This window comes from Eurosta solidaginis, chromosome 5 (assembly GCF_040869045.1).
Source record: "Eurosta solidaginis isolate ZX-2024a chromosome 5, ASM4086904v1, whole genome shotgun sequence".
NCBI lineage: Eukaryota > Metazoa > Arthropoda > Insecta > Diptera > Tephritidae > Eurosta > Eurosta solidaginis.
This window is the reverse complement of record NC_090323.1, coordinates 33,877,424-33,884,831: the sequence shown is the minus strand read 5'-3', so window position 1 is coordinate 33,884,831 and position 7,408 is coordinate 33,877,424. Positions and strand designations below refer to the sequence as shown.

Below are 7,408 nucleotides of genomic sequence, written 5' to 3'. Positions count from 1 at the left end.
CCTGAAATACTAAAGCAATATTCAGCAGAAGTTGCTACGGTTTTTCCCAACAAAAATCCATCAGTATATTACATTCCATACGAAAATAAGAACGGTATGAAAATAGGACCATCAGGAAAGTTAGTATCACATCATAATTACATAGTTGGCGACTTGAAAAGAAAAGGGTTAATCAAGAGTGAACTATCGCATAAGGATAAATCGACCAGGGGAGCTCCAGTTGGACTTGCCACAGGCAAAACTTTCTGCACGGGTAATATGTACATATATAAATTTTATGAATTTCATATGCACCTACAACTTTTATTTCAGATGACATAGACAACCACTTAACAATATTGGGGAATTTAGAAAAACAACCACACGTCGAAGTATTAAAAAGTTGGCAGATCACTCTGCAATATCGCAGGACACTTTTAACACAAAATAAAATATCTTTGAATGATTACTATATACTGTTTCCCTGTTTGGAAAGAGAGCTCGGACTGAGATTGGTAAGTTAGGTGGAGAAATTCTTGCATTTATATACAGTTGTGGTAACACATTCTGGTGGTGTACATTATCATCACTGTCGTCGATCGGTTTATCGTGATAGTCACAGCAAATTATAGTACATATTGGCTTTGTAAAATACCCCAGCTGCTACCAATTTAACATTTTTCTTTCGGTTGAACTTTATCTTTTTAATTTTTCCATAGATTGAGTCCGACTTTAACCAACTTTATCCCAGCAAACAAAACAGAATAACAACAAATTGGAGCAACTTAAAAAAAAATAAATAATAAACTTACCCTTAACGACCCGACGACCTAAAAAGTGGAAGAGGTAGCCATTATAAATACTTTACATCTTCTAAAGGAAAAAGGTATTTTTGCAACTTATTTTTGTTCATTGAGTACCTTATTTAAATTTTTATCACTCACTTTTGCTTTATCAGATAAAGACGCAATTATTTGGCACTTTTTACCACGGTTTATATCGGCGCCTTACATTCAAAAACTTTTATCAGATGAATCAGAGCGACTAGCCACAAAAAAAAAAGAAAAGTTACTAAACGGGGAGTAACTGTGGCAGAGACTCGTTATTCATCGTTTTTGATTGTTCCGGTAATCTACTAAATCATAACAATAGCCATCAAATGTGAAATTGCTAGACCTCGATTTGATTGTTACATAAAATGATTGTAATTGACTGAATCAATTAATCGAAATTGTTGTAAATAATAACTGAGAATATTTTTCTTTCTTCGAATATTTCAGAAACCGTCGTTACTGTGAAGCGCAGGCAAGAATATTTATCCAAAAACAATATATCCTGCCAACCAATAGCAGTTCTTGGCGGAGCTTTAAATAAAGTTGAAGATTCTTATGTTTATATCGAGGACAAACGGCGCAGGACAAAATCGACCTTAGCAGCACTTGATTTTACATCTTAAAGTTTTTTTCTCTAAATTGTGAATATCCATGTGCTGCAATCCACATATGGACATTTTTATAAAAGATTCTGTACGAAATAAACCTTGAAAGAGAATTCAGTTCTATCAGCTTGAACGACTTTATAACTGACTTTGAAAAAATGGAATAACTTGCGATTACTATCAGCAAATTATTTTGATTATAATTCTGTAATTATAAAGAGACTAGTTGCTATTACTTAAGATACTAGTATTAAGCTATCCAGAAAATGTTTATTTGTTTTAAATGTCAAGGTATTTTTGAAGGTAATAATATTTTGCTATGTCATAAAAGAAGTTTCCATTCAAATTTAAAAGAGTATTGATGCTGGGAACCCCAATGCCAACATATTTACTCTATACTTCATTATTATTGCAAGCATCGGAAACGGGAACACAATCAGCAAATAACTTTAACAACTTCACTTTCAAACGTACCTAGTATTTCAGTTCAAGGCCCATCGATTGACTGCAGTTCAGATAGTGAATTTCAAGAGGTTTTAAATGAATACGCATATAACTCATCTGATGCATGTGAGGAAACTTATTTAAACTATTCCAGTGTTATTAACAACTCTTCTCAAAAATGTAATATGCAGGGTGCATCTCAAAATATAGCAGATACATCGAATGTTTCTAAAACGTTTGGAAGTTTGTTACAAGAACGTGTTCTGAAGTTGACAACTAAATTGTATAAAACAAAAATAAATGTAAGGCGCGATAACCTTCGAAGAGTCCTAAGGCCGAGCTTCTTTTCCAATTTGCGTCGTGCTCCTCTTAATTTTCCCAACAAATTAGCCGGACGGGACCTACATGTTTTATGCCGACTCCGAACGGCATCTGTAAGGCAGATGAGTTTTCACTGAGAGATTTTCATGGCAGAAATACACTCGGAGCGCTTGCCAGACACTGCCGAGGGACGACCCCGCTTAGAAAAATTTTCTTTAATTGAAAAACCTTATTTCTAAAATTTTGACGTTGCTTTGCCCGGGGTGTGAATCCAGGGCATTCGGTGTGGTAGGCGGAGCACACTAATATCACAACTCGGTGGCCACCTAAATTGTATAGTCTTTCTGATTTATCCAAAAAAAGTATTGAAATGATAATTCAAGATTATAAATCATTCGTTAATGATTTTGTTTTACACTGTTAAGAGATTATATGTTAAGCTGTTTGGATGGGTCAGAAAAAAGCTTAAAACAGAAAGACCAAATTAAACAATCATTTGATACTTTACAAGGCTGTTTTGAGGATTTTCGGGCATCATACATATGCTTTAAGCATTTTGAAAAAAATGGGTACTTTTATTAGGCCTATTCATTTAAATATTGGCTTTAGAGATGAATACAAAATGAAAAATAGTTCGCTTATCCTATTTAAAGTTCCTTTAACCACTGAGTTTATACCGATTCGTGATGAGCTTAAAAAATTTTTCGAACTAGGAACTATATTCAAGGAAACCTTAGATTACTTAAACTTTTTAGAAAGCACTAAAACCATAGTTTTTAATTACGTCCAAGGTGATTATTGGAGAAAGTTTAAAGAGACAAATAGTCAGAGTGATACCCGTTGCACTTTATTTCGACGATCATGAAAATATAATCCTCTTGGAAGTCATCGTGGTATTCAGAAATGTGGAGCTTTATATTTTATAATTTTATGCTTCCCTCCGAAATACAGATCGAAACTAAGGAATATATTTTTGTTTCTTTTAACAAACACCTTAGATCGAAAAGCAATTGGTAAAGCAAAAATTTTTCAAAGAGTAATAAGTGAACTAAATTTTTTAGAGAGCTCTGGCATAACAATAAACATAAATAATGAATCAAAGCAAATAGTTTTTAAGTTGGTAGTTATTTATTTATTTATTTATTATTATTATTACAGCTTTTATGCCTAGATTTACTACATATAAACTTATCACATGTAATATAAAATCTCTATCGTATCACAGTTGTGCGACAATATAAGTATAATTTATTTTTAAACATATTTAAGTCTTCACAGTTTCTAATTTCTACAGGAAGTTCATTAAATCTTTTTAGACCTTTATAAAACAAGTTAAGCTGTCCTCTTTCCGTTGTAAAGAGCGGAAGTCTGAAGCTATTTTTATTTCTTGTATTAATATTGTGAACGTCTCTTTGATATACAACATTGTTGCTCAAATACTCCGGCAGATTACCCTTTTTAATATTAACAAGTAAGGAAGGCTAAGTTTGGGTTTAACCGAACATTATATACTCAGTTGAGAGCTATGGAGACAAAATAAGGGAAAATCACCATGTAGGAAAATGAACCTAAGGTAACCCTGGAATGTGTTGTTTGTACAATATGGGTATCAAATGAAAGGTGATAATGATTGTTTTAAAAGGGAGTGGGCCTTAGTTCTATAGGTGGACGCCTTTTCGAGATATCGCCATAAAGGTGGACCAGGGGTCACACTAGAATTTGTTTGTACGATATGTGTATCAAATGAAAGGTGTTAATAAGTATTTTAAAAGGGAGTGGGCCTTAGTTCTATAGGTGGACGCATTTTCGAGATATCGCCATAAAGGTGGACCAGGGGTGACTATAGAGTTTGTTTGTACGACATGGGTATCAAATGAAAGGTGTTAATGAGTATTTTAAAAGGGAGTGGGCCTTAGCTCTATAGGTGGACGCCTTTTTGGGATATCGTTATAAAGGTGGACCAGGGGTGACTCTAGAATGCGTTTGTACAATATAGGTGTCAAACGAAAGGTGTTAAGGATTGTTTTAAAAGGGAGTGGGCCTTAGTTCTATGAGTGGACGCCTTTTCGAGATATTGCCATAAAGGTGGACCAGGGGTGACTCTAGAAATTGTTTGTACGATATGGGTATCAAATGAAAGGTGATAATGAGTATTTTAAAAGGGAGTGGGCCTTAGTTCTATAGGTGGACGCTTTTTCGATATATCGCCATAAAGGTGGGACAGGGGTAACTCTATAATGTGTTTGTACAATATGGGTGTCAAATTAAAGGTATTAATAACAATTTTAAAAGGGAGTGGTGGTAGTTGTATATGTGAAAGCGTTTTCGAGATTTCGACCAAAATGTGGACCAGGGTCACCCAGAACATCATCTGTCGGGTACCACTAATTTATTTATATATGTAATACCACGAACAGTATTCCTGCCATGATTCCAAAGGCTTTCGATTTCGCCCTGCAGAACTTTTTATACTCAGTTGACAGAGCTCACAGAGTATATTAAGTTTGATTGGATAACGGTTGGTTGTACATATATAAAGGAGTCGAGATAGATATAGACTTCCATATATCAAAATAATCAGGACAGAAAAAAAATGTTATTGAGCCATGTTCGTCCGTCCGTCCGTCCGTCCGTTAACACGATAACTTGAGTAAATTTTGAGGTATCTTGATGAAATTTGGTATGTAGGTTCCTGAGTACTCATTTCAGATGGCTATTTAAAATGAACGATATCGGACTATAACCACGCCCACTTTTTCGATATCGAAAATTTCGAAAAACCGAAAAAGTGCGATAATTCATTACAAAAGACAGATAAAGCGACGAAAATTGGTAGATGAGTTGAACTTATGACGTAGAATAGAAAATTAGTAAAATTTTGGACAATGGGCGTGGCTCCGCCCACTTTTAAAAGAAGGTAATTTAAAAATTTTGCAAGCTGTAATTGTAATTTGTAAGAGATCATGATGAAATTTGGCAGGAACGTTACTCCTGTTACTATATGTGCGCTTAACAAAAATTAGCAAAATCGGAGAAGGACCACGCCCACTTTTAAAAAAAATTGTTTTTAAAGTAAAATTTTAACAAAAAATTTAATATCTTTACAGTATATTGTCAACATTCAACTCCAGTAATGATATGTTGCAACAAAATACAAAAATAAAAGAAAATTTCAAAATGGGCATGGCTCCGCCCTTTTTCATTTAATTTGTCTAGGATACTTTTAACGCCATAAGTCGAACAAAAATTAACCAATCCTTTTGAAATTTGGTAGGGGCATAGATTTTATGACTTTAACTGTTTTTTCTGAAAATGGGCGGAATCGGTTGATGCCACGCCCAATTTTTATACACAATACACAGTCGTCCGTCTGTCCTTCCGCATGGCCGTTAACACGATAACTTCAGCAAAAATCGACATATCTTTAATGAACTTAGTTCACGTGCTTACTTGAACTCACTTTATCTTGGTATGAAAAATGAACGAAATCCGACTATGACCACGCCCACTTTTTCGATATCGAAAATTACGAAAAATGAATAAAATGCCATAATTCTATACCAAATACGAAAAAAGGGATGAAACATGGTAAGGTAATTGGATTGTTTTATTGACGCGAAATATAACTTTAGAAAAAACTTTATAAAATGGTTGTGACACCTACCATATTAAGTAGAAGAAAATGAAAAAGTTTTGCAGGGCGAAATAAAAAACCCTTAAAATCTTGGCAGGTATTACATATGTATATAAATAAATTAGCGGTATCCAACAGATAATGTTCTGGGTCACCCTGGTCCACATTTTGGTCGATATTTGGAAAACGCCTTCACATATACAACTACCACCGCTCCCTTTTAAAACTCTCATTAATACCTTTAATTTGATACCCATATCGTACAAACTCATTCTAGAGTCACTCCTGGTCCACCTTTATGGCGATATCTCCAAAAGGCGTCCACCTATAGAACTAAGCCCCACGCCCTTTTAAAATAATCATTAGCACCTTTCATTTGATACCCATATCGTACAAACATATTCTAAAGTCACCCCTGGTCCACCTTTATGGCGATATCTCGAAAAGGCGAACACCTATAGAAAATAATCATTAACACCTTTCATTTGATACCCATATCGCACAAACAAAGTCTAGAGTCACCCCTGGTCCACCTTTATTGCGATACCTCGAAAAGGCGTCCACCTATAGAACTAAGGCCCACTCCCTTTTAAAATACTCATTAACTCCTTTCGTTTGATCCATATTGCACAAACGAATTCTAGAGTCACCCCTGGCCCACCTTTATGGCGATATCTCGAAACGACGTCCACCTATGGAACTAAGGATTACTCCCTTTTAAAATACTCATTAACACCTTTCTTTTGATACCCATATTGTACAAACAAATTCTAGGGTCACCTCTGGTCCACCTTTATGGCGATATCTCGAAAATGCGACCACCTATACAACAACCACCACTCCCTTTTAAAACCCTGATTAATACCTTTAATTTGATACCCATATCGTACAAAAACATTCTAGAGTCACCCCTGGTCCACCTTTGTGGCGATATTTCGAAACGGCGTCCACCTATAAAACTAAGGCCCACTCCCTTTTAAAAGACTCATTAGCACCTTTCGTTTGATGCCCATATTGTACAAACAAATTCTAGGGTCACCCCTGGTCCACCTTTATGGCGATATCTTGAAACGGCGTCCACCTATGGAACTAAGGATTACTCCCTTTTAAAATACTCATTAACACCTTTCATTTGATACCCATATCTTACAAACGCATTCTAGAGTCACCCCTGGTCCGCCTTCATGGCGATATCTCGAAAAGGCGACCACCTATACAACAACCACCGCTCCGTTTTAAAACCTTCATTAATACCTTTAATTTGATACCCATATCGTACAAACACATTCTAGAGTCACCCCTGGTCCACTTTTATGGCGATATTTCGAAACGGCATCCACCTATAGAACTAAGGCCCACTCCCTTTTAAAATACTCATTAACTCCTTTCGTTTGATACCCATATTGCACAAACGAATTCTAGAGTCACCCCTGGCCCACCTTTATGGCGATATCTCGAAACGGCGTCCACCTATGGAACTAAGGATTACTCCCTTTTAAAATACTCATTAACACCTTTCATTTGATACCCATATCGTACAAACGCATTCTAGAGTCAACCCTGATCCACCTTTATGGCTATATCCCTAAATG

General features: G+C 35.5%; 1 long non-coding RNA gene across 1 annotated transcript; it reads left to right on the top strand.

Moving 5' to 3' along the window:
• Window positions 1-346: 346 nt before the first annotated feature.
• Window positions 347-1,069, top strand: LOC137252191 (uncharacterized). The gene is made up of 3 exons (XR_010953466.1): window positions 347-494; window positions 699-865; window positions 938-1,069. It is a non-coding gene; the product is annotated as an uncharacterized lncRNA (long non-coding RNA).
• The last annotated feature ends 6,339 nt before the right edge of the window (window positions 1,070-7,408 follow it).